Source organism: Canis lupus, chromosome 1 (assembly GCF_011100685.1).
Source record: "Canis lupus familiaris isolate Mischka breed German Shepherd chromosome 1, alternate assembly UU_Cfam_GSD_1.0, whole genome shotgun sequence".
NCBI classification, from domain to species: Eukaryota; Metazoa; Chordata; class Mammalia; order Carnivora; family Canidae; genus Canis; species Canis lupus.
The window spans coordinates 117,859,677-117,872,718 of record NC_049222.1 but is presented as its reverse complement, the minus strand read 5'-3'; the positions used below and the strand labels follow the sequence as shown (position 1 = coordinate 117,872,718).

At 39.2% G+C, this 13,042-nt stretch overlaps 1 protein-coding gene across 5 annotated transcripts in view; it reads right to left on the bottom strand.

Annotated features, from left to right (window-relative positions):
- LOC111090112 overlaps positions 1–13,042 on the bottom strand; it is a 93,217-nt gene that overhangs the window by 57,639 nt on the left and 22,536 nt on the right. The window lies entirely within an intron of this gene.

Below are 13,042 nucleotides of genomic sequence, written 5' to 3'. Positions count from 1 at the left end.
GTTTATTTCCTATGATTAAGAATCTCTAGGGCAGCCTGGGTGGCTCAGCGGTTTAGCACCGCCGTCAGCGCCGGGCATGATCCTGGAGACCCGGGATCGAGTCCCACGCTGGGATCCCTGCGTGGAGCCTGCTTCTCCTTCTGCCTGTCTCTGCCTTTCTCTCTCTCATCTCTGTGTTTCTCATAAATAAGTAAATAAAATCTTTATAAAAAAATCTCTTATGGTTTGTCTCCCTATCTGATTTAATCTTGTTTAATTTTTTCCTCTCTTCCCCTTTGATCTTGTTTTGTTTCTTAAATTCTACTTATGAGTGAGAACACATAACTGTCTTTCTCTGACTTACTTTGCTTAGCACAATACCCTCTAGTTCCATTCATATCATTGCAAATGGCAATATTTTATTCTTTTTGATGGCTGAGTAGTATTCCTGTGTGTGTGTGTGTGTGTGTGTGTGTGTGTGTGTGTGTGTGTGTACCATCTTTATCCATTCATCTATTGATGGACATCTGGCCTCTTTCCATAGTTTGGCTATTGTGGACACTGCTGCTATAAACATTGGGGTCAGATGCCCCTTCAGATCACTACATTTGTATCTTTGGGGTAAATACCTAGTACTGCATTTTAAGGAACTTCCATACTTTTTTCCAGAGTAGCTGCCCAGCTTGCATTCCCACCAAAAGTGCAAGAAGATTCCCCTTCCTCCATATCCCCACCAACATCTGGCATTTCCTATCATTAATTTTAGCCTTTCTGACCAATGTGAGGTGGTAACTCATTGTGGTTTTGATTTGTATTTCCCTGATGCCAAGTTATGCAGAGCATTTTTTCATGTGTCTGTTGGCCATTTGTATGTCTTCTTTGGAGAAATGTCTGTTCATGTCTTCTGCCTATTTCTTGATTGATTTGTTCTTTAGGTGTTGAGTTTGATAAGTTCCTTATAGATTTTGGGTACTAGCCCTTTATCTGATAAGACATTTGCAAATATCTTCTCCCATTCTGTAGGTTGTCTTTTGGTTTCATCAACTGTTTCTTTTGCTGTGCAAAAGCTTTTTGCCTTTTTTTAAAAGATTTTATTTATTTATTTGACAGAGAGAGAGTATGAGTGGTGGGGTGGGACACAGGAAAGGGAGAGGGAGAAGCAGGCTCCCCGCTGAGTAGGACTCTGGAATCATGACCTGAGCTGAAAGCAGATGCTTAGCCAACCCAGCCACCCAGATGCCCAAAAGCTCTTTATCTTGAAGTCCCAATAGTTCATCTTTGCCATTGTTTCCCTTGCCTTGTGAATTAATCTCTAAAATGCTTTGAGTTGGGGATCCCTGGGTGGTGCAGTGGTTTAAGCGCCTGTCTTTGGCCCAGGGCGCGATCCTGGAGACCCGGGATTGAATCCCACGTCGGGCTCCCTGTGCATGGAGCCTGCTTCTCCCTCTGCCTGTGTCTCTGCCTCTCTCTCTCTCTCTCTCTCTCTCTCTCTCTCTCTGTGACTATCATAAATAAATAAAAATAAAAAAAAAATAAAATAAAATGCTTTGAGTGATTTAAAAATTAAATATATTTATCAGTGTAATTACTATTTCCAGGGCTTTTCATTCTTTTGCATATATCTAAAGTTCCATCTGATGTCATCTTATTTCTTTTGGAAGGGTTTCCTTTAACAATTTTTTGTTGCTGTTGTTGTGCAGGTCTGCTGATAATTCTTTCAGGTTTTGTGTATCTAAAATGTCTCGGTGTCCATCGAAAGATGAATGGATAAAGAAGATGTGGTTTATGTATACAATGGAATATTCCTCAGCCATTAGAAATGACAAATACCCACCATTTGCTTCGACGTGGATGGAACTGGAGGGTATGATGCTGAGTGAAATAAGTCAATCGGAGAAGGACAAATATTATATGGTCTCATTCATTTGGGGAATATAAATAATAGTGAAAGGGAATAGAGGGGAAGGGAGAAGAAATGGGTAGGAAATACCAGAAAGGGAGACAGAACATGGAAGACTCCTAACTCTGGGAAATGAACTAGGGGTGGTAGAAGGGGAGGAGGGCTGGGGGTGGGGGTGACTGGGTGGCGGGCACTGAGGGGGGGCACTTAACAGGATGAGCACTGGGTGTTATTCTGTATGTTGGCAAGTTGAACACCAATAAAAAATAAATTTATTATTAAAATAAATAAATAAATAATAAAATAAAAATACGTAAACTAATTAATAAAAAAATTAAAATGTCTTTATTTTTGAAAGATATTTTGTTAGGTTGACTTTTTTTGTCTTTGAGTACTTAAAAGATGCTACTCTGCTGTTTTCTTACTTGCCTTATTTCCAATGAAAAATCTGCTGTCATCCTTAGCTTTATTTCTCTTCTGTAAAGTGTCGTTTTTCTCTGGCTGCTTTTAAGATTTTCTTATTATCACTACTATTGGGAATTTGGTCATTATGTGCCTTGATGTCGTTTTTTTCAAGTATCATATGTTTAAGGTTCACCGACATACCTGGACCTGAAGGTTTGTAGTTTTATCACATTTGGAATTTTTTCAGCCAATTTCTCTTCAAATATTTTTTTCGGGACTCCCCTTCTCACTTAGGGATTATGGTAGCACATATATGAGGCAGCTTAAAGTTGTCCCACAGTTCACTAACACTTGATTCATTTCTTTTTATCAATCCTTCTTCTCTCATTATTTCATTTAAAATAGTTTTTGTTACTTTGGCTTCAAATTCACTAATCTTTTCCTCTGTAATAGTTAATTGGCCCTTCATGTCATCTAGTATATTTTTCACCTCAAATATTGAGTTTTCATCTCTGGAAGTTCAACTTGGATCTTTTTTTATGTCTTCCATGTCTCTACTTCACACGTTTAATTTCTTTTCTAGCCTTTTGGTCATATGTAATATAGTTATAATACCTATTTTGATACTCATATCTATTCATTCCATTACCTGTGTACATTCTGGGTCCATTTTAGTTGATTTCTCCTATCCTTATGAACCATATTTTCCTTCTTCTTTACATGCTTTATATTGCTTTATTGATGCCAAATATTGTTAATTTTATGTTGTTGGCATCTGGATTTTTTCAGCATTTCTATATTCTTTTTTAAAAAGAAAATCTTACTCATTTTAGAGAGAGAGAGCACATGTGTATGGGGGGGGGGGAGCAGAGGGAGAGGGGCAAGCATTATCCCCCCACTGAGCATAGAGCCTGATGCAGGGCTGGATCCCAAGACCCTGAGATCATGACCCAAGCTAAATTTAAGAGTCAGTCACTCAACCGACTGAGCCACTCAGGTGTCCCTAAATATTCTTGAACTTTCTTCTGGAATATAGTTAAGCTTGATCCTTTTGGGATTCTTCTAAGCTCTGCTATTTAGCACCAAAAAAGCATTTAGTCAAGGCTAATCTTTCCCTGATACTAAGACAATACCATCTACCCAATGCCTAGTGAATTATGAGATTTTCCCAGTTTGGTGGATGAAACCAGCCACATTCCTTGGCCCTTTGTGAGCTCTGAGGATTGCTCCCTCTAAAATGGTTCTTTCAAAAAATAAAAATAGGGATCCCTGGGTGGCGCAGCGGTTTGGCGCCTGCCTTTGGCCCGGGGCACGATCCTGGAGACAGGGGATCGAATCCCACGTCGGGCTCCCGGTGCATGAAGCCTGCTTCTCCCTCTGCCTGTGTCTCTGCCTCTCTCTCTCTCTCTCTGTGACTATCATAAATAAATAAAAATTAAAAAAAATAAAATAAAAATAAAAATAAAATAAAATGGTTCTTTCTCCACCCCAGATAGTTTCCTCATCCACATACATTTATGTACTCCCATTGAATACTTGAGGGATATCTTCTGTAGATCTCCAGAGTTCTCTCCCTGTCCAATGCTCTCTTCTTTCTGGTACCCTGCCCAGCAAACTCTAGCTTTCTTGGCCTCTCTGCACTCCAAGCTCCATCTCCTAACTCAGGGAAACTATAGGCTCTGCCCAGGTTCCCCCTTCTTGCACTGGGGTCTAGAAGCTCTTTCTAGGCAATAAGTTAGAGAAATTCGGTGTTCATCTCATTTCCCTTATCTTAGGGATCGCTGTCCTTCATTGTCTGATAGCCAATATCTTGCATACCATTATTTCAAACATTTTGACCCATTTAAAAAAATGTTTCAGACTGGAGAGTTAATCTGATCCCTGTCACTCCATTTTAGCCAAAGATCAAGGTAGCCATTAATTTCCTTTATCAATCTTCATGATCTAAACTTCGTCTCTTTCTGGATTGCAATTATATTTCAGTAATTTAGGAGATGTTCAACAGTATTTTTATAAAGTCTGTGCAATTGCAATTACAATTAAGATATAAGAGTGAATCAGAAGTACAAACAACCAAGTTAGAACAGATAGGCTGGGCTGAGGCCCTGCCTACAAGGGATGCTGGGAGAGCAAGTAACTGCCATATCCTTTGAGAGACTAAGGAGAACCTTATCTTGGGAGGAAGAAAGCCAGCAAGCATAGGAAGAGAACTCAGATGCTAGGCCACCCAAGAATAACAAGAATCCTCCATGACCACACTCTCTGCCCATCAAACATACTAGTATGGACTGATATCTCACATTAAATAAAATGTATATAACCAGTAGTCTAAAAACACAAATTTTCAGGAAAATTGATCTTATGATTATGTTAAAGCTTATTAATGTGCTGGTAATGAATCAACAAAGTAACAGAAGTATGCCAGTTCAGAAAGTGTATGAAAAAGAAGAGCTCATATTCTTCAAAAGTAGAAAGCTCACATAAAGAGCTGGGTTTTTTTTTAATAAAGTACTTAATTGAGTTATAAGTGCAGTTTCAGTTCACAGGGTCATAAAAATATCAACTGTTATGAGGAAATTAGAGACAAATTGATATAAGAAGTGCCAGATAGTAATCACAGATCTTAAACCTACATATCCAAAAATCAAATGATAAGAATTCATCTCTGGCTCTTAACAATAGTAAAGAAAATCTCATCCCCCAAAAATAGTGTCCTATAGACCACACTTCCTAAACTTCAATATGCACACAAATCACTGACAGATTTTGTCAAAATTCAGGTTTTGATTCAGTAAGCCCAGGGGTTAATGGACAAGGGAGGCTGCATTTCTAGCAAGCCACTGGGGGATACAGGTTGCCCATTTCATTTGGAGACAAAAAAAAAAAAAAAAAAAGACCCAACTATACTGTTTCTACAAGAAACTGTTAAATACAATGATTTACGTAGAATAAAAGTAAAAGGATGGGGGAGGGGATAAAATGCAATACCAATAGTACCAAAACAAACATGGGTAGTTATATCAACATCGAAGTAGATGTTGAGCAAGGATAATTAATGAGGATAAAGAGGAACAAGGAACATTAAATAATAATAAAAGGGACAATTCAACAGTAAGATATAAAAATCCTAAATGTATGAGTACCTAATAGAGTCTCAAAATACATAAGTCAGGGGCGCCTGGGTGGCTCAGTCGGTTAAGCATCTGCTTTCAGCTCAGATCGTGGTCCTGGAGTCCTGGGATCCAGCCCCAAATCAGGCTCCCTCCTCAGCAAGGAATCTGTTTGTCCCTCTCCTTCTGTCCCTCCCCCTGCTCTCTCTCTCTCTCTCTCTCTCTCTCTCTCTGTCAAATAAATGATAAAATCTTAAACAATCAAAAACAAAATCCATAACTCAAAGCAAAATAAAATAAAAAAAGAGAAATGGCTGAGTGAAGTAAGTCAGTTGGAGAAGGACAAACATTATATGTTCTCATTCATTTGGGGAATATAAATAATAGTGAAAGGGAATATAAGGGGAGGGAGAAGAATGTGTGGGAAATATCAGAAAGGGAGACAGAACGTAAAGACTGCTAACTCTGGGAAAAGAACTAGGGGTGGTAGAAGGGGAGGAGGGCGGGGGGTGGGAGTGAATGGGTGACGGGCACTGGGGGTTATTCTGTATGTTGGTAAATTGAACACCAATAAAAAATAAATTAAAAAAAGAGAAATGGACAAATCCATAATCATAGCTGAAGACTTCAACATTCCCCTCTCAATAATTAGTAGGACAAATAAATAGAAAATTAGCAAGGATATAGAAAAACTGAATACCATTAACCACTGTATCTAATTGCCCTTTATAGAATACTCTACCAAAAGAAGGCAAATACATATTCAAGTGCACATGGAACTTCATCAAGATAGAACGTATCCTTATTCATTAAATCTTAACAAATTTCCAAGAATTAAAATTATAAAAAGCATATAAAATCACACAAAGAAAACCATACAAAGTCATATTATCTGACTGTATGAGAATGCTAAGATGTCCCCCACCAATATTCCTGCCCCTGGGGTATAACCCTATATAATAATCCCTGACTATCAATATGATAAGATATCTCTCCTGTGACTAAATTAGGCTACGTGGCATAGCTGACTCGAAGAAAGGTAGACCTAACCACATGAGGCCTTTAAATCTGGGCCTCGGTGTCAGAGATAGAGGAAGTCGGAGACTCAAAGTGTGAGAGGGATTCTGATGGAGGGAGATTCTCCCTTGATGGCTTTGAGATGAACAGGATCACGCAGCAAAGTGTGCATGTAGACTTTAGGAACTGAGAATAGATCTTGGCTGATAACCACAAGGAAAAGACAATGGCCTCAGTCCCAAAACCTCAAAGAACTGATTTCTGCCACAACCACACAAGCTGGGAAGAACATTCAGAACTCCACGTGACAACACACTTCAGCAGACACATTCATTTCAGCCTTGTGAAAACCTGAGCAGAGAACTCGGCCATACAGTTTCTGGATTTCTTACCTATAGAACAGTGTGATACTGAATGGCTATTGTTTTAGGACACTGAGTGTATGGTGATTTGTTACACAGAAATAGAAAACTCATGTGTTCATCAGAATAAAAGCAAAGTAGGGACCAACAGCAGAAAGATAAGAGGAAAATATCCCAACACTTAGGGGTAAAACATGCAAGCAAGCAATTCATCAGTCAAGGGCAATTAGAAAATGTTTTCTAGAACATTTTATTTTTTTAAAAGATTTTACTTACTTATTCATGAGAGACACAGAGAGTCAGAAACATAGGCAGAGAAAGAAGCAGGCTCCCTGCAGAGAGCCTGATGCAGGACTCAAGCCCAGGACCCCGGGATCATGACCTGAGCCAAAGGCAAATGCTCAACCACTGAGCCACCCAGGTGCCCCTCTAGAACATTCTAGACCAAAATATATACAACATATCAAAATATGTGGGATGCAGCTAAAGTGGTGCTTAGAAGGAAATGTACAACCTCAGATGCTCATATTAGAAAATAAGAAATATCTCAAATTAATTATCTCAGCTTCCAATTAAGACACTAGAAAAATAAGGGCAAAATAGTGCCCCCCCCAGAAAAAAACAAACAGAGATAAGAGTGAAAAAAATCATTGAAATTGAAAAGGGAGAAACAATGAAACCATGGATAAAGTCAAACTAAAAGCTGGTTCCTGAAAATGACAGATAAAATTGATAAGTCTCCTGAAAGGCTGACAAAATAAGACAGAAAACACAATGGCCAATACCAGAAAAGAAGAGAATACTCCTACAGGCCCCTGAGACACTAAAGGGAAAATTAGGGACTATTATAAACAAGTCTTCACACATACATCCTACCCCTTAGGTGAAAATTGACCCATCCTTCAGAAACAAAAACCCATAACTGATCAAGAGAAGGAGATTATCTAAATAATTTTATACCTATTAAAGTATTTGGTTTGGAAACTAAAAATCTGGGCAGCCCCGGTGGCGCAGCGGTTTAGCTGATCCTGGAGACCCTGGATCGAGTCCCAAGTCGGGCTCTCTGCATGGAGCCTGCTCCTCCCTCTGCCTGTGTCTCTGCCTCTCTCTCTCTCTCTCTCTCTCTCTCTCTCTGTGTGTGTGTGTGTCTCTATGAATGAATAAATAAAATCTTAAAGAAAAAAATAAAGAAAAAAAAGAAACTAAAAATCTGAGAAAGAACTCTCCAGATACAGATGGTTTCATTGGTAAATTATAACAAACAAATAACATCATTTCCACACAATCTCTTCCAGAAAATAGAAGAGGGGAGAATATTTCCCAGCTCATTTTATGAAGCCAGCATTATCTTGATGCAGATTGTTTACACGATACTACAGACCAATATCATGAATAGAGACAGAAATATTCTCAATGAAATATTAGAAAACCAAAAGCAGAGGTATATAAATAGAATATACTACCACCAACTAGAGTATCTCCCAAGAATGCAAATCCGGATCAATATTAGAAAACCAAGCAATGCGATCCACTATATTAACCATCTAAAGAAGGAAAATCACATCATCAACTGATGCAGAAAAGGCACTTGGTAGTATTCAACATCAATTCACAATAAAAATTCAGCACACCAGGACTAACAGGGAACTTCTTCATCCTGATAAAGGGCATCTACAGAAAACTTATAGCTAACATCATATGTAATGGTGAAGGGGAAGGCTTTCTCTCTAAAATTGCCAACAAGGTAAGCATGTCCTATTCTACATCACTCCTATTCCACATCAGACTTGAAGTCCTAATCCATACAATAAGTCATAAAAAGAAATAAAGGTCACAGGGATTCAAAGGAAGAAATAAAACTACCCTTATTTGTAGATGACATGATTGTCTATGTAGAAAATCCCAAGGAATCTATTTAAAAAAAAAAAAACAGAAAACAGAAACAAAAAAAAATCCTAGAATATATAAATTGAGTTTAACAAGATCATAGGTTACACAACACACAACACACAAAAATGGTAGAATCCAGGCTGAAGCTACATCTAGCCCTGATGCCTATAGGACCTCAACTTTTTGGCTCTATGACCCACAACCTCTCTCTGCCATTGAGGGCCTTTCAGAGGAAGGCCCACAAGCCAAGCTTTGTCAAAGTAGCTTCCCTGGAGGAAGTCTACAGTCTAGGTTTTGCTTCATTATGGATCTATCCTCTTCTCAGTTCTCCTGATATAAATTAGGATACAGAAAGCCCGGACAAGCCATTGGATTTATCAGCCCATTGTCAACAACAACTGGCAACCCTGAGTTGGCCCTCAGCCTAGCATGCTCCTAACCTGACTACCACCTGGGTAAGCTGGGACCGCTTCACAGCTATAATACCCAACCATGTCATCTTCAGGCTTAGAACTTGGCTCAAAGCTCAGTGTCACCCAAGTGAAGTTAGCTGAAGCTATAGCCCAAGCTATAGTTCCTGGGTCCTGCCAGGCTTAGGCAGGGATATGAGTTTAAGTCACTACCATGTACCTACCATCTCATCACTGGTCTGCCTCCCACTCCCCCACCAGAAACTTGCTGCTAAACTGCATGCTAGAGCTGATTGTGTACAAGTTCCTGGATCTCTTTATGGCCTTTAATCAAGGGTAAGTTATAGCTGTGGCTATAAATCTGAGGTCCAGAATCCAATAAGAACCTGTTTCAGTTTCTTCAACTTATAGGAGTCTTAAGAATTTATCTATCCCCCTTGATTTTAGTACTTCATTAAAGGCAGCTAGCTAGTTGCAGTCTTAAGCGAATCCTCCATATTATTGGCCTAGCTCTGATCTTGTAAGATCCATCCTCGCCAACCACACTTTGACCCTTAAGCAATTAACAAGCAACATTCATCTTTAAATATTTGAATCAATTTCTCTGGACAAGAACAGGTTTAATACCAGGTGCAGAGCCTACCTGGGAAGATGAGGGAGGTAAGCAAAGCATGAGGTACCAAGCTGGGCTTAGAGGGACAGGCTACAGAGATTATAAGGAACTAAATTCAAGTGACATTTATGACTGAACAGAAGTTCCATGCTGCAGAAAAAGTGCAGATGTCAAGTCAGACACCCATGACCAAAGCCCATCTGAGCTCTGAGCAGGATACTCTGCCATTTAGCAGCTAACCTTTACAGAGCATACACTAAATGGGCTTTGTGCACTTGATCTCCTTTATCACAAAACTTCAGTTTAAGCCAGCTTCCCTGAATCAGTAGCCTGCCCAGATTCTGAACCACTAAGTACCAGAATCGGAGACGCTGATACACAAAAATCCAATGTGTTTCCTTATGCTAGCAATGAATAATCAGAAATAAAATTTATTTAAATAAATAGGTAAAGAGGATTAAGAGTACACTTATTTTGATGAGTACTGAGTAATACATAGAATTGCTGAATTATTACATTGTACACCTGAAACTAATATAACATTGTATGTTAATCATACTTCTATATAAAATAATAAATTACAGTTATCAAAAAATTATCATCATAATACCATTTTCAAGAGGTCCCACAAAGCAAGTAGATGGGTGTAAATCTAAACTATTATGTGTATCAGCTGTGTGTTTAAACTACAGCTGCTAAGGAAGGAAAGAAAAGGCCTAAACAAATGGAGAGGCTTCCCATGCTGGTGAAAGGGAGGACCCATATCTCTCCCAAATTGATCTGAAACTCTAATGCAATTCCTATTAAAAGACCAACAAGATTTGTAGATCTATACAAGCAGAGTCAAAATAATTCTGTAAAAGAAGAATGAAGTTGAATTCCTCACATTACCCAATTTTCAGAATCACTGTAAAGCTACATTAAAAGACAGTGTGGTATTTGTCAAGGGACACACTGATCAACAGAACAGAAGAGTGCAGAAAGAGAACCATATAGGGGTGCCTGGGTGGCTCAGTCAGTTAAACATCTGCTTTGGGCTCAGATCATGATCGCAGGGTCCTGGGATCCAGTCTCATACTGGGTATCTCTGCTCATCAAGGAGCTTGCTTCTCTCTCTCCTCTGTCTGCTGCTCTGCATTCTTGTGCTCTCTCTCTCTCTCTAATAAGTAAATAGAATCTCGAAAAAAAAAAACAGGAAGAAAGGAACTCATACAGATATGGCCCATTTAGTTTCAAAAGAAGTTCAATGCAAGTTATCAGAGAAAAAATAGGGGTTTTTTAAAAGATTTTTAAAAATTTTACTTACTTGAGAGAGAAATAGAGAGAGAGCATGACATGGGGCGAGGGCAGGGGTTGGGCAGGGGTGGGAGGGGATGGGCTGAGGGAGAGGGAGAGCAGAGCCTGAGGCAGGGCTCCATCCTAGAACCCTGAGATCATGATCTAAGCCAAAGTCAGATGCTTAACTGACTGAGCCACCCAGGTGCCCTAGGGTTTGTTTGGTTCTTTTAAAATTTATTTATTTATTTGAGAGAGTGTGTGTAGCAGAACGAGGAGGAGGAGAGAGAGAGAGAAACTCAAGCTGACTCTGCGGTGGAGTCCCACTGGGGGCTCCATCTCACCTCACTGAGATCCCCTCCTGAGCCAAAACCCAAGCTAACGGACTGAGCCACGCCACCCAAGGTCCCCTAAGGCTTTTTAGTGACCTAAAATTGAAAAATCAAATGAAAATCATCATCATCATCTCATCTAAAACCTCACCTCAAAATGCCTTTTTTAAATCTTTTTCTAATAGTGTATTTTAAGTGAATATCAAGAATTAGGGGATCCCTGGGGGGCTCAGCGGTTTGGCGCCTGCCTTTGGCCCAGGGCGCGATCCTGGAGTCCGGGATCGAGTCCCGCGTCGGGCTCCCGGCATGAAGCCTGCTTCTCCCTCTGCCTGTGTCTCTGCCTCTCTCTCTCTCTCTCTGTCTATCATGAATAAATAAATCTTAAAAAAAAAAAATTATTGGGCAGCGCCTGTGGTGCAGCGGTTTAGCACCGCCTGCAGCCCAGGGCGTGATCCTGGAGACCCTGGATCGAGTCCTACATCGGGCTCTCTATATGATGCCTGCTTCTGTCTCTGCCTCTCTCTCTCTCTCTCTGTCTCTATGAATAAATAAATTTTTAAAAAATCTTAAAAAAAGAATTATTCATTGTTTTCTCTTATTCAACATAAAAAAGGCTCACATTTTACCAAGTCCTTTTCTGTGCATCAAAAATCTATGTATTTTCAGCTTTATATAAGCCTAAATACAAATATTTCCTTTTCCCTTTATGTAGACAGAAAGACATTTGTTAAATGAAAAATTCTCCAATTCTCTTTAGGTGTTTATATACTCTAATTTACCATAAAAACTCATTTTAAATTATTTCTTTTTTAAATTTTTTTATTGGAGTTCAATTTGCCAACATATAGCATAACACCCAGTGTTCATCCCATCAAGTGCCCCCCTCAGTGCCTGTCACCCAGTCACCCCCACCCCACCCCACCCCCGCCCACCTCCCTTTCCACCACCCCTTGTTCGTTTCCCAGAATTAGGAGTCTTTCATGTTCTGTCTCCCTTTCTGATATTTCCCATTCATTTTTCTCCTTTCCCCCTTATTCCCTTTCACTATTTTTTATACTCCCCAAATGAATGAGACCATATAATGTTTGTTCTTCTCCGATTGACTTATTTCACTCAGCATAATACTCTCCAGTTCCATCTGCGTCAAAGCAAATGGTGGGTATTTGTCGTTTCTAATGGCTGAGGAATATTATTTCAACCACTTATGTTTAGCATATATCTTAAACATGTAAATAACATGCTTTTAATGATGCCAATCTTGCAGTCACACCAGCTTTATTTTGACTTTAAAGCATATTTCCTTTTTAACAGAGTAGCTTAAACTATTAAGTGGTGTCTCAAGGTGCCTGGGTGGCTCAGTCAATTAGTTAAGTGTCAGACTCTTGGTTTCAGCTCAGGTCATAATCTCACAGTCCAGGGACCAAGCACCTCATCAGGCTCTGTGCTGAGCGCAGAGTCAGCTTCAGATTCTCTCTCCCTCTCACTTGCTCTCTCTCAAATAAATAAAATCTTAAGAAATAAAAAATAAGACCTCACCTCTTATATAATAATGAACTAATAGATTGGATCATAGATTTAAATAAATGTAAATTTGTTACACATTTAGAATAAAATATAAGAGAAAATCTTCCTGACACTGCATTAAGCAAAGAGAAATTCTTAAACATGACACGCCAAAAGCACATTCATAAAAGGAAAAGATAATTTGGGTTTAGTACAAATTAAAAACTTTGCTCTGCATATGACACT